Raw genomic sequence first — 24,678 nt, forward strand, 5'->3', positions numbered from 1 at the left:
CCTAGGGCGGAGTGCAGGGACCTTCTCAAAAAAGAAAGAACATAGAATAGTCCCATATCCAAATTTTTTGGTCTGTCCCCTCTTGATAGAAGTGAGCTGGCTCTTCATGTTGGCCAGAAGAGGAGTACACCAGTCAAATACAGTGGTGAGACAGTTAACTTCCACGCTCATGGTTAGCCGTGATGCCTGATGCAGAGAGGCTGATCCATTCACTGGAGCTATGGTGAACATGATTATCCTCAGTGATAAACTTGCCACATGTGTGATGGAAATCTGACTCCCAACCTTCTTGGGATGTCTCGGGCAATATATCTATACGTAGTCCTCAATCGTGAGACTGCTCCGTGTCCTGCCTCGGGAATGTACTACCTCTCCTCTTTAGGAAAGGCTCGTGATGAAATAGATATCCTCCACTTCTATCCTGAGTGGCATCTGGTCAATCATAAAGGCATCCTCCTCAATATCCCAATAATCAATGAGCATCTCAAGCAGACATGTGTTTGCTTTCATATTCAGCAGTTTGAAGAATTTAAACAAACCACATCCCCGTAGGGCTTCCAAAGCATCAGGATCGTTCATGACTTCATTATCCACCGTGACATGCTCTCTTTCTCGCCAGGTGACCGGCATTCTGAGCAAAAAATGATTTTCAACCGTTAGTTTTTTGGTTAAAAATGTTCGCGGCGTATATGCAGGTCCATGTGCACACAGTAGCGTATAGGGCTCGCATGTACGCGGGTTTCATATTACCAACCTGCGTATATGCGGTGGTGAAATTTTTGGCAAAAAACTCAATGGTAAAACATTAATTAAAAATATTAAAACTAGTCACAATCAATTGCAAGATAAGTATAAGAGTTACCTAGAGGTTTTTGAAGAATCTGAACGGTTCAATTTGGCGTATGGGAAGTTTGCTCCTTTTGCTCCAATTCTTTGCTCTCAAACTCAAATGGTGAAAATGGTGAGTCCAAAAGCTCTTTTATAGGTTTTGAAAATGTAAAATTTTTTCAAAATTTTATTTTGTTTGGCCTCATGTGACTGTTAACTTGGGAGCTTGGAATGTCGAGAATGGTTTGATTTTCAGGACATTTTGGACGTTTTTTCAACAGTTTCGAGATGGTTCCATGACTGCTGACCTGTCATGGCAGGTATCATTTTCTCACTGGCATATAGGTTAGGGACACCATTTTTCCATTGCATTATGCATACTAGCCTCCATTTTTCGATACACTAGCCATAGGGTCGATCCCATTGTGTTATGGTTCGTAAGCCATCTTCACCCTCACCGATTCTTTAAATCATGACACGATGGTAGAGCCATTCTTTACATGGGCATTGTAGTTAGCACCTCACTGACATTGGTTGCCCATGCTGCTCCGATTTGAGTAGGCTCGGGAGTCCTCTGTAGTCCCGCCATGACTTATGCATTGAAGACTCATTCCTCTTAGCTTCTTCACTTTGTTCTGGCCTTGTACCCTAGAGGCTCCTTTGTGTTGAGTTGTACTACTGCATTGCATTTTGACTACTTGCACCTTTTGGCCTAGAGCCGGCTTCACTTGGACTCGTGTTTAAGCTAACTTTTGACCATGACGACTGCGAAATCAACCTTGCATACCTTTGACTTCTGCAACTTGACACACCTTGACCCGTGGAAGGAACACACCTTTGAGTGTCACTGACTAGTTTTCACCTCCTTGCATTGAGCATAGGAACGTTCCATTCCCAGGAACTAGATCATCTGTTTCACCGACACCCGTTCTTTCCACTATACCATAGCATTCTTTTATTCTTTTTCAAGCTTAACAGAAAAAGACAAAAAAATAAATATTCCAAAAAAGAGCTGGAACGGGATAGTAATTCCATTTATTGTTGGTAGCTAGAGTCAGTCGTGTCGCCCTTGAACAAAGCACTCAAAGCAAAGTCTCCTTCGTTTGGGCAGGATTTAGTTTGACTTAGGTATGTCGTAACCTTTTTATTGAGTCAGTTCTCCCCCGATTGGTTATCTCTTCCAATCATATGGAGTGTTCATTCGTGCCTCCTGCATAACGAACTTATACAGAGTCATCATATGCTGCCACATAGTCACATTGAGTCATGCTTTTGTTCAAGGGAAGTTAGCCTGAGTCGGCCTCTCTGTGGTGTCTCTTGACTCATTTTTCAGTCGGCCATCCCTGGTTATCAGTGTCATGTCTATCATCACATCAGCTATATTGGTCCTTTACTCGTGCCGGTTTGAGAAGGTCTCCATTGAATTCTTGCTGGCGGGTCTTGTCCTTATCGACGACGACATCTTGATCTGAGGACAAGCCTAGAGTTGCACCATAGCCCTATTTTCATTATTGATAGGTCACCTTGTGCTCAGCATCGATCAGTATCATGGGTCTTTGACTGAGTGGTTTCCCTTGTGTTCGACATCAACTTACATTATCACACATTGGGATTCGTGCAGTACCTTGGTTTCCATTTGACCCTATTGGTGGATACCTCGCCTCTGTGTCAGCTTCCATTATTGGTTGGTTCAGAGGGTTTCTGTCGTGCGCTAGCCACATCTTGTGTATGTCAGAAACGTACTTCGGTTGGGTTACTACATCTCTTTCGTCTAATTCCTTCCACATTATTGGGTTACACTCACGCTAGATTGATGAAGGATGCCTTAATGCCTTCCTTCTAGCGGATCTTTCCCTATCGACTCCGACTCATTGCTTTGGGGCAAAGATCTAGAGTCCATTTGGTAGTACCTTGGGGTTTGCAGTCATTAGTGGTAGATCCTTCGCTATCGACAGTGGGAAACCATCATTGTCTCCTAATCGATATATTCTTATAGGTGTTTGACTCTAGCTCATCTATTCACACTTGTTAGATTGTACTGGGTACCTTGATGATCATTATCATTATCGGTGAGTAGTCCCACGTTTGTTAACGGTATACATCAATGACCGATAATCAAACGATTTCTCACATGGTTGACTTCAGATCATTTATTCCCATGGTGTAGAAATGTACCACGGAAGTCGGTGAGGACCTCAGGTTGTATCAGCATTCATTGGTTCACTTGACAGTTGCTCCTGTTGTTCCTAGTTGATACCGTTCCACCTTATATGTTGCAGTCAGTCATGGTGACATTCTATATGCTGGCACCTGAGTTTGTAGTGTAGTATCATCCTACTCCATCATGTTCAGTTGGTACCTTTTGGGATCAGTCTTTGATATCAGTGATCTGTTGCATCTTTCAGCATCATTGACAGTCTTATCTGTGATATTTAGACATGTACTTGTTCAATCATGATCAGATGATCCATTATGTATTTTCCAGTCATTTATGCTTGTATACTTAGTGGATCCACTTGTACTTGATATGCAGACATGCTTTACTTTTTTTGAGCATGGGTATGCCCGCCTCAAACAGTGTTTCTTTCTGATCTCCTTTTGTGGCTTGGCAAGCTGAATTCTGGTGAAGTCCTTCTCGGTTTTTGGCAGATTTCCTTTCCATGTACTTTCTTAATACATTTCGGCCATTATGTACCCCTTTTGACCTCATATATTAGGGGGCATCTGTTATAGCTCCAAATCTCACTCTTATGGTTTGTGATGTTGTACTAATGGCCTAGGGCAACCCCTCCTTCCAGACCTGGTACAAAATTTAAAAAACAGAATTTTATCCCTTATACGCGACATTGCCCTGAGTTAAACGCATGTATATGCGGGTAGGCATATACCCAACCCGCATATACGTATTAAAACACTTAAAAAAATATAAAACTCCTTAATTTCGGGCGGAGATCGCGAGTTTTACCTGTTGATCACCTGTTAGTGCCCGTGGCCCAACTGTTCTCAACCAACTCGCAACTAAAAAACTACTTTGGGAGAAGTATAAAAAGGCTTCAATGGGAAGGCCTAAGGGAGGAGAGAAGAGAGAGAAAGGTTATTATGTTGAGATTTTTCCCTGACTAGGTCTGAAGATCCTTGTGCCTCCTACACTTCCCCCATTTGTATAGGAAACCCTTGTTTCCTTGTGTGTTGATGTCTATCCACTAGTGATATCATGGAGTAAGTCATGGAAGGAGTTTGTTAAAGGCTTGAGGCTGGACAAATCCGGAAGAAGGCTTTGCTTGGAGCCTGCGAAAGGACGACTCAGGTGAAATTATTCCTTTTCTGTACTTTATTTGTCTATAATAAAAGAAACACATGTCTTGGTTCCTGATATAAATCTTCTTCATGTTTATGATATTCATGTTAGAATTCATATGTGAATGGTTGTTTAAATTTCATAACTAACTACCTTTCTTTATAATATGAAGATGGTTTCTTTATAAGGTTTAGTCCATATACTGTTGTGCTCTCTTGAATTGGTTGTTTTGCAGGTCAAAAGAGCAAAAGGAACTCCAAGAAGGGTTTGGACCCTAAAGGACCTTCTCAAACATAGGACCTCAGGTACGCCCCTTATCATAGAATTTGCTTATAATAGCATAATGGTTGTGTGAATGCGTGTTTCTCTGTATAGACAACTTTCAGTCTGCTAGGGTTTCAACCCAAAATCCCTAGGGGAACATTTCACTTAACACTTCTCTCACATGTGTGGAAGGAAGGACGTAGAATTTAGGGCTACAAATACAGATTGGAATTTTTACCAGCATTGACCATAAGACTCTCTCTCAGAACTGCGCAGTAGGTGAAGCTGGTTCTCCTTGGAAATCCGATGATGCCGGTCATGCCAATGATGCTGATTCCGGTGATGCCGATGATACTGATGATGTCGGTGACGCTGATGATACTGATGATGGTGATGTCAGTGATGCTGGTGATGTCAGTGATGTGGATGATACTGATGCCGGTGATGTCGGTGATGTTGATGATGTCGGTAATGCCGATGATGTTGATGTTGGTGATGCCAGTGATGCCGATGATGTTGATGCTGGTGATGCTAGTGATGTTGATGATGCTGATGCCAGTGATGCCAGTGATGTCGATGATGCCAGTGATTCCAATGATGTTGATGCCAGTGATGCTGGTGATGCTGATGTCGTTGATCTAGGGTTTGCTGCTGCTGATGTAAATCAGACTTTTGTACTATTTCTCTTTGCTGAATTACTGAAGATAAAAGAAGATTTGATCAAAGGGTTTCCCCATATTGGGGTTTTCCCCTAGATAGCCACCACATCTTGTGTTTCTTGTCTTGGCTTGTTTTCTGTCGATCGTTTAATGTTCTATCTGCACTTCACTCACTGTACATGTGATTACTAATTTGTGGATAATAATAAGAAAGATAAGTAAACTGCTCTAAGCAAAGAACATACGATAACTTAACATGGTATCAGAGCTGAGGTGAAGACAAAGCTCGAGCAAGAGCAAGAGTAATCACCGAAGAGAAGACTGGCAAGGCTATCCTAAAAGAACTATGGGGTCCTCAACACTCTTCCCCACCAAAGAAAAGCTCCGTGAGAATTCTGACTATCATGGATGGAAGATGTCTCTCGATCTAACCTTAGAAGATTAAGGAGTGTTGGACCATGTGAGAGGCAATATTGTTGAGCCTCTATCAATTTCACCCATTGCTACCAGGAACAAATGGAAAACTAGTGAAGTCAAAACAAAGAAAATCATCCGGGACTCTATCAACAAGCCCTTGGTGGCCTTCATTCAAGAAGGCTAGAAATTCCAGGATGTATTATATGTACTCGACCTCAAAAAGAACTTGGTATCCATCTTGGCAATGGATGACGAAGGATACAAGGTGACCTTTAGCAATGGCAAGGTATGTGTATGGAAAAGCAATGTTAAAGATGCCTTTGCTCTTGGGTTTCAAGTTGATTCATTATATCAGGTCAGTGGAAGTCCGCTAGGTGTCATGTTTTGTGACACATCTCTTTATTTTGAACTTTGGCATCAGAGGTTTACCCTCCTTCATTATAAAGCTCTACCCGATGTAAGACAAAGGATGACAGGGATGCTCGAATTCTGAGTAGAGAAAGAAGGTGTATGTCTGGGATGTGCCGAAGGAAAGCTCAAATGGGGACCATTCCCCTCAAGCCAAAGCAAGACCTCCGATATATTACAATTAGTTCACCTAGAAATATCTGTTATGATTCCTGTGAACTCCTTGGGAGGATATTCATATCCTTACTTTTATAGATGACTATTCTCGAAAGACTTGGATATACTTCTGGAAAAAGAAGGATGAAGTGTTCTCTTGGTTTCGACACTTCAAATCCTTGATCAAGAATCAAACCAAAAAGAAGATCAAGATCTTAAGGACTGATAATGGATTGAATATGAAATATAACAAGTTTCATGACTTTTTTAAAGAGGTTGGCATTAAGAGGGAGACTACTACACCATATATACTCTTGAACAGAATGGTGTGGCAGAAAGGAAGAATCGTACGATTGTGGAAGCTGTCAGTACCATGCTCCATGATCAAATACCTCTGAAGTTTATATGGGACGAAGTTGCAAACACTACAGTATATGTACAAAACCAATGCCCTCATCAAGCATTGGGTTCCGAGACTCTTGAAGAAATGTTCACCGGTAAGAAACCTAACGTATCTCATTTTAGAATTTTTTGAAGCCTTGTATATTTTCATGTGTCGAAAGAAGAAAGGAATAAATTGGGTGCATCTGGAAAGAAAGGAATCTTCGTGGACTATGGTGAAAAATACTAAGGGCTATAGAATCTATGTAGCTAGTCAAAGGGAAGTCGTGATTAGTCATGATGTCACCTTTGATGAAGATATGGCTCTTATAAAGGCAAACAATCTTCCTACTTTAAGGAGCTCTCAAGAAGCTGAGACCAGGGAACCAAAAGAAAAATATGATGTAACAATGCCTGATGTGGATGAATCCATGGATCCTATTGATCCACCTAAGCCTTCCTCTTCTAGGAAGAGGCCCTCTTGGCTTAGGGGGCTACTCGATGATGCTAAAGGACACAATGCACCCCGAGGAACCTTCCATGAAAGTAAGAAGCCAAACAGATATCAGGGATACCTGACCATCATGAGCACAATCATCCAAAATTATCCTTCATCATTCATAGATGATGTCAAGAACCAAGTATGGAAGGATGCTATGACTGAAGAATATGAGTCTATTATGAAGAATGATGTCAGGGAAGTAGTTCCTAGACCCCAAGACAAGACAATTGTCACTTCTAAATGGCTTTACAAGATAAATCATGCAACAGATCGAAGTATGGAAAATTATAAGGCTTATTTTGTCACTCATGGTTTCTCCCAGAAGGAAGGTATAGACTATGACGAGATATTTGGACCTGTTTCCAGATATACCACCATCTGCTCTATCATAGCCCTTGTGGCTTCATAAGGATGGAACCTACATTAGATGGATGTCAAGATCATGTTCTTGCATGGTTCGATCAAAGAAGGGGTGTATGTGGAGGAACCAAAATAATTTGAGATTTATGATCAAAAATCTCATGTATGCAGGTTGAAGAAGGCTCTCTATGGGCTAGAGCAAGCACCCTGAGCATAGTATGGGAGGATCGATAGCTACTTGATGAAGCTAGGATTCACTAGGAGTGAAGCCGATCCTAACCTTTACTCTAAGGTTGAAGATGACAAACCTCTCATACTGGTGTTGTATGTGGATGACCTCTTTCTAACAAGTGCAGACCCTCTCATTCACAAATGTAATAGGGAGATGGCTTCTGAATTTGAAATGAAGGACGTAGGACTGATGCATTATTTCCTAGGACTTGAAGTCTGACAGAAGCCAAGGAAAATTTTCCTATCTCAAGAAAAATATGTGGTGAAGATATTGTAAAGATTCGGTATGGTGGATTGCAAGCTTGTAACTACCCCGATGGAGCTTGACTTTAAGAAGTTAAGCGATAGCGCTACTGGAACTATTTTATGAAATTCCACCGAGTATCGTCAACTCATCAAAGAATTAATGTTCTTAGTGAACTCCCATCCAGATATATGCTTCGCAGTCAACACGTTGAGTCAACATATGGTTGAACCTCACCACATAGTTTGGATTGGTGCCAAGAATCTATTGAGATATCTTTTTGGCATAATTACTTATGGGTTAAGATACACTGTCGTGGATGTGAGACTACTTGGATAAATTGATGCTAATTGGGCACATAGTGTGGTAGATCATAAGAGAACTTCCAGGTGATGTTTCTCCTTGGGATCTGCTTCGATATCCTGGATGAGTAGGAAGCAAACGTTAGTGGCTTTGAGCACTGCCAAGGTAGAGTATATTGCTGCTAGCATGGCCACTTGTGAGGCAGTCTGGTTACGAAAGCTCTTTCGTGAGCTGTTTGGATTTACATTGAATACCACTATGATCCCGTGTGATAACCAGTGTGGGATTCGTTTATTAGAGAATCCCATATTTCATGATCGCTCCAAGCATATCGATACCAAGTACCACTATATTCGAGATATGGTCCAGCAGGGAGCTATAATTTTCCAACATATCGATACAGTTGAACAGGTCACCGACATTCTGACAAAGCCCCTAGGAAAGGTCAAATTTTTTACTTTTCGAGAATGAATTGGTGTCATTTAGAAACCCTATGATGAGGGTCCTGTATGATGTATGGAGCTCTTGGAGCTTTGGGGGGGTCAGGAGGTACTTCTTGGAGCGACATATGGCCACAGGGTGACTCACCATCCCCTGGTGGTGTACGTGTACAGGGTAAAAGAATCAAAACTTTCCCTGTGACACCCAGTGGCGACTATGTAGCAGGATGATTAGTTCTCCTGTGAGGTTTGGATGATGTGTTCTCCATGACGATTATGTAGTAGGATGATTAGTTCTCCTGTGAGGTCTGGATGATGTGTTCTCCATGACGGTTGTGTAGTAGGATGAGTAGTTCTCCTATGAGGTTTGGATGATGTGTTCTCCATGACGATTGTGTAACAGGATGATTAGTTCTCTGGTGAGGTCTGGATGATGTGTTCTCCATGATGATTGTGTAGCAGGATGATTAGTTCTCCTGTGAGGTCTAGATGATGTGTTCTTCATGACAATTTTGTAGCAGGATGATTAGTTCCCCTATGAGGTATGGATGATGTGTTCTCCATGACGATTGTGTAGCAGGATGATTATTTCTCCTGTGAGGTCTAGATGATGTGTTCTCCATGATAATTGTGTAGCAGGATGATTAGTTCTCTTGTGAGGTTTGGATGATGTGTTCTCCATGACGATTGTGTAGCAGGATGATTAGTTCTCCTGTTCTCCATGACAATTATGTAGCAGGATGATTAGTTCTCGTGTGAGGCCTGGATGATGTGTTCTCCATGGAAATTGTGGAACATGATGATTCGCTCTCCTGTGGGCCAAGATGATTAGTTATCCATGGCATCCACTAGATAGGATGATTCACTCTCCTGTGGACAGGATGATTAGTTCTCCTGTCGAGGCATCCTACCCATGCAGTATGGGACTCATGGGAATTACCTCTCATCTTATCAATGAGTATGGAAATGAGGATAGGGACCATAGTAGTACTTATGGATGCATCACTGTATCTACTGTACTCCCTATGATAGGATGACCTTCCTTGATCTAGGATCAATGATACTAGTTTGGAACCAGTGCTATGAGTTGTACCCACTATGACATTGATTTCGAGTCGGTTGAGGATTGGTCTAGGACCAGTGGTACACACTCTGAGATTGACTTTGAGTCAGTGGAGGATGGTATGATACATCTTCGATCACTTCTTCTTCTTCTTCTTCTTCATAATTTGAGCAGAGCAGAACAGAGCAGAGCATAGCAAGAGCAAAGCATAGCAAGGCAGAGTAGAGCAGAGGAAAACAAGGGTCAAGATGTTCAAGGCAGTGCATTTGATGGATGAATAGTAATGACGGTTAGACGAATTGCAGATGGAGTTCTCCCTATTTGAGAGGGAGCGTTAAAATTGGCAACTAGGGCCAAACTCCATGTGGGTCACTTTATTCATCACTGATAATATTTTTTCTAGATTCCTCTTGTTTAGAGGTGTAAGATTGATCTAAATATCATCTGATTTTGATAAGTATTTATGGAGATATGAATTTATTTTGATTATGGAATAATTATCAATCCGACTAGTAACTCATGTAGGCTCAGAAACCCAACAAACGCATCTATTCATCATCAAAATTTGTATATAAATATAGGAGGTCTTTTACTCATTTGTACACACACATCTCAATATCTCTCTCTCTCTCTCTCTCTCTCTCTCTCCCTTATGCAGAAAAGAGGCTCTTCTCCTACTACACAGAAAGGGACTCTTCTCTCACATGTGTGGAAGGAAGGACGCAGAATTTAGGGCTGCAACTGTAGATTGTAAGTTTGACTAGCATTGACCCTCAGACTCTCTCTCAGAACTAAATAGTAGGTGAAGCTGACTCTCCTTGGAAATCCGATGATGTCGTTCATGCCGATGATGCTGATGATGCCAATGATGCCATTGATGCTGATGATGCCAATGATGGTGATGTCAGTGATGTTGGTGATGCCGATGTTTCTAATGTCGTTGATGCCAGTGATGTCGATGATGCCGGTGATGCCGATGACGCTGATGCCGGTGATGCCGATGATGCCAGTGATGCCAGTAATGCAGATGATTCCGGTGATGCTGATGATGCTGATGCTAGTGATACCGGTGATGCTGATGCCATTGATCTAGGGTTTGCTGCTGCTGATGTAAATCAAACTTTTGTACTATTTCTCTCTACTGAATTACTGAAGATAAAAGAAGATTTGATCAAAAGGTTTCCCCATATTGGGGTTTGTCTATTAGATAAACTTGCCCCTATGGTGGAGTTGAGGTTATGTCAACAGTTATGGTTAACAGTTGTGGTTATGGGCACCTAGCATTGGTGACTCATGGTATTGAGCCCATGGTATTACATGTAGTTGAAGCCCTTAAAAGGCTTGTGTATTCTTCATTGTAGGTAGCCATGGTTGAGCGGTGAAAGCTCAGGTTGTTGGTTAGCTTGGCTGTGTTTTAGCCAAGGACAATAATAGATCTATTGTTGGTTGGTTTTTCCCCCAATTGCGGTTTTACAGATAATCATGGTGTACATGGTTTGAATGTGTATTTCTTGTTTGTTATATTTATTTCTCTTGAACCATAAAATTGTCCCTGGCTAGCAGCCACATCTTGTGTCTCTTGTCTTGGCTAGTTTTCTGTCGATTGTTTAATGTTCTATCTGCACTTTACTTACTGTACATGTGATTGCTAATCTGTGGATAATAATAAGAAAGATAAGTAAACTGCTCTAAGCATAGAACATACCATAACTTAACAAAACCAAAGTGACCGAAGATTCAGATGTAATTTGAATGGCTTTATAGGCCAATTTAGCAGGTGACAACAGCATTTGTTCTCCGTAAGTGTCAATGTCTGAAGGAGCTGGCAGGATCCATGGATCGGTCTATTCATGAGGAATAAATGAAAACATATTGACCATCTGTGAAACCTTCGACAACTGAAGAGGGAAACAACCCATGAGGGAAGAATCCTTCAATAGACTGGTACCGATACTGACGTAAGAGTTAGGTACACCACCCACTAAGGGTATAGAGCTGCTAGGTAACAAAGAGTAATCTGGGGGGAAAAAGGATAGCTAGTCTACTATGACTATCTTTCCATCGAAGGGAAAGAGAATGATATGGAAGACCGAAGACACAGCGGCCTTCATGGCATAAGTCTAAGTGCGGCCCAGAAGAAAATTATAGTTGAGTTTATGATCCACGACTTCAATATCTATCGTTACTATTTTCCCACTCAAGGTGATGGGATAGCTAGCTAGGCAACCTTTTGGGATGAAAGTGTGGCCATCGAAAGCTTTAAGGGAATTTGATGGTGGGGTTAGGGTTGGAGAAACCAAGGCGAGCCAACATGAAGTTGACATGATGTAGGTAGAAGCACCTTCGTCAATGACAATTCTGTGTATACCTTTACCTTTCGAAGTTATATGCACCTGAAATGCAAGTTGGTGAAAAAGGGGAGGTTTACACTTGTCCATGCCGAAAATAGCAAGCATGGAATCCTTTGGGTAGATACCACCAATATCTGAAAGTAAAGCTTTTCATTTTGTTGGGCATGTTTGTAATACTTCGAGCGCTGACATAGCCGACAGCGCTTGCGCCAAATCTTCTACAATGTTGTAGTTTTGGGCAGCATGTGCAAATATATTGTGCATTGTGTGTCAAAGTGCCCCTTTTGGGTGTCGAATTACAAGTTCCACAACCGGCCTTTTGATATGCAAATCGTTGGGAGGTAGTGGGTTTAGACTTGAGGAAGGTTTTGTTGCATGAGTGGCAGGAGCTCCACAAGGTTTGGCTCTTGTTTATAGATTTACCCTTTCAAATGTGTAAACAGTAGAAGATCCTTCACCAACTAAAGGATGTTGCGAACCACCGTTGCCCCCTTGCGGGGGTTGCGGTTGGTTTGCAATAAGGTTTTTCTACTGCTGAGCGGGGAAAGGATTATTCAGGACAACGGTGGTCTAGCTAGTATCCTTTCTAGCAATGTATTCTGTGCATTCCTGAAGACGCGGACAACAATAGGTCATGAGGTCTTCAGCACATATTTTGCAAGGAAATGTGGCGGGTTTATCCTTTCCCTCGTCAATAGGTGCAGTGGCCTTCTATTTTGGGTTTGGCTGCTTTGTTGACTGTTCCTCAGAAGGAGCGATCTTTTTCTTATTCTTCTTTTTCTTACCACTGGGATTTTGTGTAGACTGGACAAATTTTATCTCAGTGGTAGGAAGAGCAGTCGATTTGGTAGTAGTGGAATTATTGGGGTTGCTAGGGGCATTGGGGATTATGTCGTAAAGAGTTCCAGGTTGTGAATATATCAAATCTAAGTGCCGAGCATGACATATGGATTAGTATTCTGTGATTGCACCACCTAGAGTGACATCTCTAGCGATTTGCGGAAGTAAGGACCTGCAGAACTAGTTCGTTAAGAGAAAGTCTAGAAGGGGAGCTTTGACTAACCGTCGCCTATGTCTCCATTCATGTATATGATCAGAGATGTGGATGGCAGTATCCTGATGAAATGGGTAGCTGGAAGTGCTTTAGGAATTCCATCGCTAAAGCTTGAAGGTGTTTACTGACGTGCGTGGTAACTCAATATACCATTTAGCTGCGTTTCCAGTGAGGTTGTAGGGAAAAAGACGTAACCGAACACTATCATCCACCATGGAGTTAGAAACACTCCAAAGATGGTAGGTGGTGACATGAGTGCTCGGATCCTCCCCTTATTTCCCATCAAACTTGGGGATGTCCATTGGTATCTTATGCAGGATCTGTGGCCATTGTAAGTTATGATAGATGGGGTCATTTGTCAGTTTGTATAAGTCGGATATATCCAATTTTGCCAAGAAAGGCATATTGTGTGTGGTGCCCCTGACTTGGACCATGGCGATGACATATGACTTGAGGACCCTTGCACTCCTTCCATCGTTTGACTCCCAATGTTATACATGGGTTGTGTGGTGTAGTAGTTTCTTTGAGGTATGGTGTTGTAGAATGTATTTCCATGAGGATTTTGATACTAGGGTATAGAATTTCCCCCAGGATAAGCAGTGCCCCCTTGACTCATTTGAATTTTTGAGTAGGATGCCCCCATGGATTGGTTGGGAACCCCTTGAGGATTCCCACCTGACACAAAACTAACCATTTATCCTTGATTGGCAAAGGGAATACTCATGTCAATTAGAGACTGACCATGCATGCCTGAGAATGGAGGGGGAATTGTTACATTCCCTACTAGCACGTGCATATTTGGAACCCCCCAAGGTATATGGATTTGGTGGTTTGAACTGTACAACAGCGGCTGACCATGTTGTTGGTAGACGGGAACCGCGCCCATAGTGCCACATTAAGCGTTATAGGGAGCAAACGTATGTGGCACTTGTCAAATGTATACAGTTTCACACTAAAGGGGTGGAACCCAACATCGGCTGGGTTCCACCCATAGATGGTGCCATGTGAGTGGTTGTACCTGGGATAAAGGGGGTAGCGAGAATCGCCATTGATGGTGTTGTGATGACTATTGACTTGGGAAGTGGTGGAGGACTGAAAGTGTCCACAAAGTTCCATGACCCATTAGTCGTCGACAGGATAGATGGTAATGTTCCAACTACAGAAGCAGGAAGTATAGGTACCATGGGAGCAAAGACAGGTTCCAACGGATTCGTGAGCAGAGGGTTAAAGGGAGGAAGGAATCCTTCGGTAAAGTAATCCTCTGGCAAACTTGAATCATCGGTTGTCAAAACAGATCCCGTGTGAGATCTAGGAGACTGATCCCCTTAAGATGGGGAATCTAGTTTAGTGGAACTCGATGGATCTTCCACAATGAGTGGAGGAAGGCCTAGCAATCGTCTAGAGTGACGACGAGGGCCAGATGTAGCCACAGTGACCGTTAATTTTTATCAATAAATTTTATCATGATATTCGTTAAAGTCTCAAATGATAGCACTCAAGTACCTAAAAATGTATAAAGAATACTCTCAATTGATCAATCAACAAACAGAGGGAAATTACCCTATCTGTCTGATGGAACCTACATCAGATGGATGTCAAGACCGCATTCTTGCACAGTTCTATCAAAGAAGAGATCTACGTGGAGCAACCCAAAGGATTTGAGATTTATGATTGAAAATCTCATGTATGCAAGTTAAAGAAGGCTCTCTATGGGCTAAAGCAAGCACCCCAAGCATGGTATGAGAGGATTGGTAGCTACTTGATGAAGCTGGGATTCACTAGGAGTGAAGCCTATCCTAACATTTACTTTAAGCTTGAAGATGACAAGCCTCTCATACTAGTGTTGTATGTGGATGACCTCTTTCTAATAGGTGCAAACCCTCTCATTCACAAATGTAAGAGGGAGTTGGCTTCTGAATTTGAAATGAAGGACCAAGGACTTGAAGTGTGGCAGAAGCCAGGGGAAGTTTTCCTATCTCAAGGAAAATATGTGGTAAAGATATTGGAAAGATTTGGTATGATGGACTGCAAGCCTATGACTACCTCAATGATCTTAACTTTTAGAAATTATATGGTAGTGATGTCGGACCAGATTTGGGAAATGCCTTTGTGTTCATAAACTCATTCGCATTGATGTTCTTGGTGAACTTCCATCCGAACATATGTTTTATAGCTAGCATTGTGAGCTCATATTTGGTTGAGCCTCACTGGATTGATGCCAAGAATCTACTGAGGTATCTCCATGGCACAATGGGTTAAGATACACTGCCGGAGATGTGAGACTACTTGGATATATTGATGCTGATTGGGTAGGCATTGTGGTGGACCGTAAGAGCACTTCTGGGTGTTGTTTCACCTTGGGATCTACTTTGATATCCTGGATGAGTAGGAAGCAGAAGTCAGTGGCTTTGAGCACTGCCGAAGCAGAATATATTTTTGCTAGCATGACCTCATGTGAGGGAGTCTGGTTGCGAAAGCTCTTTAGTGGGCTGTTTGGATTTACATTGGATACCACTGTGATTCTCTGTAACAACCAGAGGTGGGATTCAATTATTTAGGAATCCCGTATTCGTCGATTTCTCCAGTAGATAGAAATCATCTAGGATATGGTGAGTCAATGAGCAAGGAGGCTCCATCGCATTAGGATGATGTACAGGTCGATACACCTTGTCAAAGCCCCGAGGAAAGATATAATCTGTGATTTTCCCAAACGACTTGGAGTCATCAAAAAACCCTTGTACAAGGGTCCTACATGTTGCATACATTGAGCTCTGGGAGCTCTGAGGGCTTGCGGTTCTTACTGGAGCAACATACGACCACAGGGTGACTCACCCTCCCTTGGTGGTGCAAACTGGAACAAGATGATTTGCTCTCTTGTCGAACAAGATGATTCACTCTCTTGTGGAACAGGATGATTCACTCTCTTGTGTAGTAGGATGATTAGTTCTTCTGTGAGGCCTGGATTGATGTGTTCTCTATGGTGATTGTAGCAGGATTGATGTGTTCTCCTGTGAGGCTTGGATTTATGTGTTATCCATGGAGACTGTAGCAGGATTGATGTGTTCTCCTGTGAAGCCTAGATTGATGTGTTCTCCATGGCAACTGTAGCAGGATTTATATGTTCTCTTTTGAAGCCCGGATTGATGTGTTCTCCATGGCGACTGTAGTAGGATTGATGTGTTCTCCTGTGAGGCCTGGATTGATGTGTTCTCCATGGTGACTGTAGCAGGATTGATGTGTTCTCCATGGCGGCTTGGATTGATGTGTTCTCCATGGTGATTGTAGTAGGATTGATGTGTTCTCCTGTGAGGACAGGATTGATTAGTTCTCCTGTCGAGGCATCCTACCCATGCAATTTGGAACTCATGGGAAGTACCTTTCATCTGATCAATGAGCAGGGAAATGAAGTTAGGTACCATAGTAGTACTGATGGATGCGTTGTTGTATCTACCATACTCCCTACGCTAGGATGACCTCCATTGATCTGGGATCAATGATACTAGTCTGGGACCAGTGGTAGGAGTTGTACCTTACTATGACACTGACTTCGGGTCAATTGAGATTGGTCTGGGACCAGTGGTACATACTCCGAGACTGACTTAATGTCAGTGCAGTACTGGTTTGGGACCAGTGAGAGTGGTACATACTATGACGCTAACTTCGATTCGGTTGAGACTAGTTTGGGATAAGTGGTACACTCTCTGAGACAGCGATACTGGTCTAGGACCAGTGGTAGGAGTGGTACTTATTATGAAGCTGACTTCGGGTCAGTTGAGAATGGTCTGGGACCAATATTACGCACTCTGAGACTGACTTTGAGTCAGGAGGATGATACTGGTCTGGGACTAGTGGAGTTGTACTCACTATGATGCTGACTTCGGGTTGGTTGAGACTAGTCTGGGACCAGTGGTACATACTCTGAGACTGAATTTTAAGTAAGTATGATACATCCTCGATCAATTCTTCTTCTTCATAATTCGGACAAAAGCAGAGCAGAATAGAATAATGCAAGAGTAGAGAAGAATAGAGCAGAACAATACAGATCAGTATAGGGAAAAATAAGAAAAAGCAGAACAGGTATAATAGAGCAGAGCAGGGCAAGGGTCAGGCTATACAAGGGCAGTGCATTTGATGGATGAATAGTAACGACCGATAGACAGATTGTAGATGAAGTTCTCCCTAGTTGAGAGGGAGTGTTAAAATTGAAAACCAGGGAAAAACTTCATCTGGGTCATCTTATTCATGGATGATAATATTTTTATTAGATTCCTCTCATCGAGAGGTGTAGGATTGATATAAAGATCATCCGATTCCGATAAGTATTCATGGAGATATGAATTTATTTTGATTATGGAATTATTATCAAGCCGACCTACAACTCATGTAGGCTCAGAAGCCCAATAGTCATATCTATTAAAACACCAACGTTGTGTATAAATATAGGAGGAATTTTCCTCATTTGGACCCACTAATCTCATCACATCGCTCTCTCTCTACTGCGCAGAAAAGAGTCTCTTCTCTACTGCGCAAAAATGGGCCTCTCTCTCACACATGTGAAGCCGGAAGCTGCTGAAACTGAAGCTGCAACTGCAGAAGTAAAGTTTGACTTGCATGGACTAGACGATCTCCTCATCTGGACTACATCGTAGGTTCATTTAAACCTCCTTTGAAAGCTGCAACTTTTGGTGGTGGAATCAAGTCAATCCGATAGACGGTTTGCAAGATATCCATTGCCCTAGTTTGAAGCCGGAAGCTGCCGAAACTGAAGCTGCAACTGCAGAAGTAAAGATTGACCTATGTGGACTAGAAGATATCCTCATCTAAACTGCATTGTAGGTTCATCAAACCTCCTCTAGAAGCCACAACTTTTGGTGGTGGAATCAAGTCGATCTGACGGTCGGTTTGTGAGATATCGTCTGCCCTAGTTTGATGATGAAGCTGCTAATGCTGATGCTGCTGATCTAGGGTTTGCTACTGCTGATATAAATTAGATTTATTGTATTTTTTCTCTCTACTTGTTGTTGGGAAAAGTATCTACTCAGAACACCCCTATCCCACTCTAAGGTGTGACAGTGCCTTAGTAATAAACAAGGAAAACTACTTTCGTATTCTTCTTTATGAAATGTAAACGAAGAGGAAGGATCAACTAACCTGTGTCTTGCGCTAGTTTGTTGATCCAATCGCTCTCCTCTTTGTTCGCTTCCCGCTGCCTGCTCCCTTACTTGCCCAGCTTCACCAAGTTCCTGCAAGATCACAAAAGAGGAAAACTACACAAGAGACATAGATTTACATTCATAAATAGCTTAGGATCAGATTTAAGCTAAACATGCAAATATAACAAAACATCACTGATACACAAGCACGTAGGAGAAACTCAAATAGTTTTATTGATATGATAAGAAGATCTAAGAGGAGATACAACCAAGTGAGTCCCGATCCAACATCTACCTCCCAGCAAAGGAATCCCTTCCTCACCTCCAACAAAGCATAAATCACCCAATGCACTAATCTCAATCTCAAAACCAACAGCAATTCTCTGCAAAGTACAAAATTCCAGCCTCCTGGATCTCTGGGATGAGGGATCCATATATAGATGTAAGCAGAGAGGATGAGTCAGCTTATGTTTTGACTTGTGGCTTCTCTCTGTCAATTCTTGCTTCCACTTGGAGGCTGAGAGCCTCTTACTCATCCTTGGTCGAACTCAGTGAGGCAAGTGTCATTGAGGAAGATTCTGGAAGCTTCCATTGTCTGTCCACCTCGCGGAATGACACTACCATTTGGCATTTCCCACTCAGCGCACCCTGGTAGTGCATTTAGGTGTGTTGCAATGCACCTAGCTAGTGTACTGGGGTGCTATGCAACGCAGGTAGCTAGTGGAACACTTGAAATGATCCTGTTTTGACTGATTCTGAGTAGTTTTTGGTGGAGAACTTCAGGGAGAAGCTGTCATTGGTTGACCTTGTTCCTTTAGGGGCAGGAACAACACTTTTAGGGACTTTGGATCCCTTGGATTATGGACATTTCATGCTTAAAGCTGTAAGGCACAAAAATGTCTATAACAGTTGCCCCCTAAAGTATGAGGCCGTTTATCGGGTGAAATGATTTATTAGGAGGATCCGAAGTTCTTTCAATGCTGGGAGGAGACCTGTAATAAGATACAATACAATACATCATTTTCATACTATTTTCATGATCTAGCTCAGGCAGGCATTCCCATGCTCAGCTTTATAAATTCATTTTTATGTACATAGGACAGACAATCGTCTGATGGTAGACTGATGATTCTGGTGAAGTCATCATCCTTTTGGTAGGATGATTATCTGTGCTGCAATGCTGTACATTTCAATGTCTTTATTTTTTCCTGAATATATATCGCAGCCCGGATGGATGAAACTAGATCCGGGGTCTTCAATCTCGTCCGATCTTCACTCTAAGTACAAGTCGATCCATGTGAGAAATGTTTTGAAGTCGAACATGGAAAGACATCGCTTGATTACCAGTCAATGATGTAAACTGTTAACAAGCGCAAGAGGAATCACCGATAATGATAATGACCCTCAAGGTACTGCAGTACAATTCACGTGGTGTGAATAAAGGACTTGGCGTCGAACACCACGCAAAATCTTTCGGTCGAAGGTCATTGATGTATACCTGTCACCGGAAGTGAGAAACTTGCCATTGAGGCATGCAAGCTTCAAAGTACTGAAGAGGTGTCCCTATATCAACTTCTTGGATAATGAGCTGATGTCGACAAGAAGCGATCTATCAAAGGAGGGCCTTGATGAATCCCACATCAATGACACGGAACGGAGCAAATGATTTTGATGGAGGTGAAAACGATCTGATGATATATGGTTCAGGGTGGTGGTCATGAAAGAATGAAGTATAATGTATGGTAGTGGATGGGACACGGGTGACTTCTCTTGAACATATTGGCGACACTTATATGATGGATTGGTAGCATTTACCCCAAAGGTGGATGGTATGGCGAGACCATGGTGATGTGACCGGTGAATGAAACAACCCAACCCGACTCAGGCACGGAGTGGAAGTGTCATGTTCAAGAGCGACTTGCTACCAATAAAGATTCTTTGAGTTTCTTCCCAATTTTTCCCCAGTCATTGCTGACCAGTACCTCTTTATTTTTGTCAAGCTTGAGGAGGATAACATATGCTTGTTCTATAATTTTCCCTTCGGGCAAACCCACCGCTATGTTTTAACGAGCCTAGCGATAGTGAAACTCGTTCTCGTCTAAAGACAAGTTTGTCACTATTAATCTTTTTAACGAGTCTAACGACAAAGATAACTCGGTCCTTTTCATTTTTAGAGAGTCTGAAAAGGAACGTAAAGGTAACTCTGGAATTACTTTTTCGTCATCTAATCCCTTAAGTCCGAAAAAGTATAAAACAATACAGAAGGGATGAATTTTCGATAGTTTTAACGAGCCGAACAAAACAAGCGCTCGATCTTTTTGTGCAATAATCCCTCAGGTCCAAAAAGATTAAAATCTAGAGGAGGGATAGCACTTCCGGTCGCTTTAACGAGCTGGAAGGCCAAAACTCGGCAATCTTTTCATATTTTACGAGTCAGATGAAAAGAGCTTAAAGAAGACTCGTCTTTTGAGGAACGAGTGATAAAAATGGGTAACAGCTGATTCCAGGTAAGGGTTGGAATTTTCCAAGCACGACAGTGTCACAAGGATGGCTAGTGAAATCACTCTTCGCAGCTGTTCCTCAAAATGGGTAAACAATCAAATGGAGGTGAATGATCGGCCCATGGAAAAGTGGAGGTGACGGAGCAAACACGACCAAGGCTTTAATGGCTGATAATGTTACATTCACGGTGGTTATTTACTGGAGGATAGTTCATTTTTTAACGAGCTTAAACACGGATTGAAACACTTGCTCGGTCTTATGTTTATTTTTTAACGAGCATGAACTATGTGCTAAAATTGCTCGATCCTATGTTTATTTTTTAACGAGCATGAACTGTGTGCTAAAACTGCTCGATAAAATGGTCTAGTTTTGATTTTTTACCATAAATAGCTTCGTCCTTTCAAAGATAGTACTGTACTTTCAATTGCTTCATCAAACTAGTTAGAAATGAACAACATTTGCTTGGAAATGAGATTAAAACGCTAATATTTTACTTTGAACTACGTAAAAAGAAATTAAAAAGTGTTTTTACCTCTCATTTTACCATTTCATTTGAACTTGGTTTGTTGGAGCTTTGGAGGTGCCTCTTCCCCCTTGATTTTCATCAGCTGATTTCGGGAGATTCTGTGGACGATTCTCGGCGCCGTCTGGACCAGGTAGGAGCTAAACCTGAGCTCTTTCATTTCATGGTTTCCTTTCTGCATTCTGTGCTTCATTCTCTGCTTTTCTGAGCCCCTGGGGTTTGATGGGTTCGTTCTGCCATCAATGCACCCTGGGCATATCGAAATCTGTGCTGAATGTTGACCAGTATGAAGGCAGTTTGATATTCAACGCAGGTGGAACACTGTGCAGGTGCGTTGGGCGCAGAAAAGGAATCTGTTGCACAGTTTTTGATGAAAATTTTTGCCTGTTTCTCATCAAAATCAGGATCTAACTCCTCTCTTGTTTGTTTTTCAGAGGTCTTGGAGCAAAATGACCCTTACATGGCGAGAATGAGAACATGAAGAAGAGGACATGATTGCCCTACATGATCCGGTTACAGTGAACGCGCTGCGGAACTGTGGCTTGATGAAGTTCTTTCGTATCTCTAGCATGAGACAGCAAATCAACCTACTACAGTATTTGCTCGATGCTTGGGATCCTATCAATCAAGTTTTCCAGATTAGGGGCAAATCTATCCCCTTGATTGCAGTAGACATTTACTTCTTGACTGGCTTGTCGACGCGGGGTGCCCCCATCTCTTTGTCAGGTTCGGCCCGAGGGAGTGACTCTGTGAGAGATTATGTCCGCCAGTATTGTAGGGAAGGATCTCAGCCGAGTAAAGACGGCAAGATCATCATTCGTGATGTCACTGACAGGTCCCTTAGGTCTATCCTGTTTACTTTTGGTAGGATGGCCGGTAGTGCGTCTCTTCATGTAGCCAACAGATCCTATATGCAGCATGCCTTGGAATGCCTCCAACCGAAAATATTCAACCGGTGCGATGCAGTACTTCTTGTGATGAAAAATCAGTTGACCAAGATAAAGGATGGGAGGTTGAAGAACTTTGGGTTCGGTTCTATTTTGACCGCCTTTGCCTTGGAGAAGATACCACTGATGCAGCCGCAGTACATTGCACTCGACTTACCTTCTCCTACTGAACCACACATGCAGAGATGGGTTGACCATATGTCTAGGCATGCTGGTCAATCTCAGATTTCTTTTTCTGATACCTTCTTCAGGTGGTTTGATCGTCAGGAGATGACTTATGCCAAGTATCCATATGCTGGCATGGACTTCCAGGGTGATCTGGATTTAGTACTGTCGGATGGCGAGCAGTGGGGCGCTATTGGTAAAATCTTTGACCATATCACTATTTACTGTCTTTATTTATAATGTCCTTGTGCTTTATTCTATCAAGACTTTAATCCAACTCATGTGTGCATGCAGATGTTGGTCCTGTTCGTCCAGTAGTTCGCCTGAGAGTGCCAGTCGCTGCCCCAGCAGGAGAGGCTGCCGGGAGGGTTATCCTTCGTGACCTTGATGTGGCCGAGACTCTCACAGCTGTGCAGGAGCAGGTTGAGAGGCTTACTCTCGGTATTCCAGATGTGAGGATCGACGAGCTACCTTTGCAGTTACAGCGGCATACTACTGGTGTGCCTAGACGATGGACTCGTCTCTTACGCATGATCGCACAGGCTGTGACTTGCTATCACGAGCATCATTAGACTAGGGTGCCCCCTATAATTTTGAGTTTTTGGGTCATGTGACCGATTTTGTCTTGGTTACAGAAGATTATATGTAAACCATAAACAGTTATATATATGTATATTTTGATTTTCGAGGTTTTATTCTGGTTGAGCTATATGATCCACATGTACAACATTGATGATGTGTTTCTTTTTATAAATGTTGCAAATGTCTATCTAACACATAGTTTGCTAATGAGTCGGTTAATGTGTTTAAGTTTATGGAAATATGTTGGTATTGAATCAAATCAAATTGTCTTTTCAAAATCTTAACCCTTAGGAACATGCGATAAATGGCTGGGTTTCGGACGGAATATATACCATTGAGTTGTAGTATTACGAGTTGTGAGTATAGCCTGACGATTAGTCGGTGTATACCATGGGTGATGGCATCAGAGAGAAGTTCTATCAACGCGCTATACTCAGCGATGTTATTCATTGATTGACCAATACATACACCTCTGAAACTTACTAACTCGCCGCTTGGATCAAAAATGGCCCAGGCTGCGGAGGACAGGTTTCGCGAACTACGACTCGCTTCGTCAGCATATCCAACACATGTCTCCAAAAGGTTTGACATCTGCAATAAATGTAAAGGGGTGGATTACTCGACCAAAACGAACACTTTAGCAAAAACAAAATACAACAAAAGCAAATTGGTCACTATTTAAGCATAGTAACGCTTGAGGTACAACCCATTACGAGGTTGCGCCAGTGGAATTTCGTCATAATCCATTAACTCGTAGGCTCCTTTTACTAACACCCGTTTAACAATGTAGGGGCCCATCTATAAAGAGTTAAATTTACCTGCTCCCAATTTATCAGATTCTTGGTCGTAAAGCAAGACCAAGTCACCTTCTGAGAAGACACGGGGTTTGACATTTTTGTCGAACTACGCCTTGACTCGTTTCTTATGGGCTTCGTTAGCCAAAGCGGAATCACGACGGGTTTCATCCAATTGGATTAATTCCAAGAAACGGGCCTCTTCTTCTGAAGTTCCGGGGAGGAGATTGATTGCGAGTTTAAGAGACGAGATTTCACACTGGACTGGTAAGACTGCTTCCAGGCCATATACCAGTTGGAAGGGTGTGAACCCGGTCGCATTCCTTATCGATGTTCGGTAAGCCCACAAGGCTGAGTACAAGATTAGGTGCCGCCTTCTTTTGTGAACTCCGATCATCCTTTGCAACATACGCTTCAGGACCTTGTTGATCGCTTCAACTTGTCCGTTGGCTTGCGGATAATACGGAGTAGAGCTGTCGTGAGACAATCCTAGTTTGGCAGCTAATTCGAGCATCATGTGATTGCGAAAATGTGATCCATGATCCGTGACTATAGCTTGTGGTACGTCGAATCTGGCGACTACATGATTGAAAAAGAAAAGGGCAGCTGTTTCACCAGTGTTATCTAATGTAGGCATCGCCTCGGCCCATTTGGTAAAATAGTCCACGGCGACTATAATATACCCATGCCCCCCGGTCGAGGTGGGGTTACATGTCATGAAATCGATGCCCCATTTGGCGAAAGGCCCAATAGCAACTATTGGCTGTAAAGGTGCGGGTGGTCTTCTGGTTTTGCTATCAAAAATTTGACAAGCATGGCAACTTCTGACTGCGGTTATGCAATCTTTGAACATGGTTGGCTAGAAGTATCCTGCTCGTAAGATTTTTTTGTGTTGTAGCATATCCATATTGATGCCCCCCACACGCGCCTGAATGACACTCATTCAGGGATTTTTCGGCCTCCTCATGGGTGAGGCACCTTCTCAGAACTCTATCGATACCACGACGGTAAAGTGTATCACCGACGATCATGTAGTCTTTTGCTTGGTATCGT

The sequence above is a fragment of the Pinus tabuliformis genome, chromosome 1_1, assembly GCF_031772625.1.
Source record: "Pinus tabuliformis cultivar Carrire ecotype Pingquan chromosome 1_1, CPIR1, whole genome shotgun sequence".
Lineage (NCBI taxonomy): Eukaryota > Viridiplantae > Streptophyta > Pinopsida > Pinales > Pinaceae > Pinus > Pinus tabuliformis.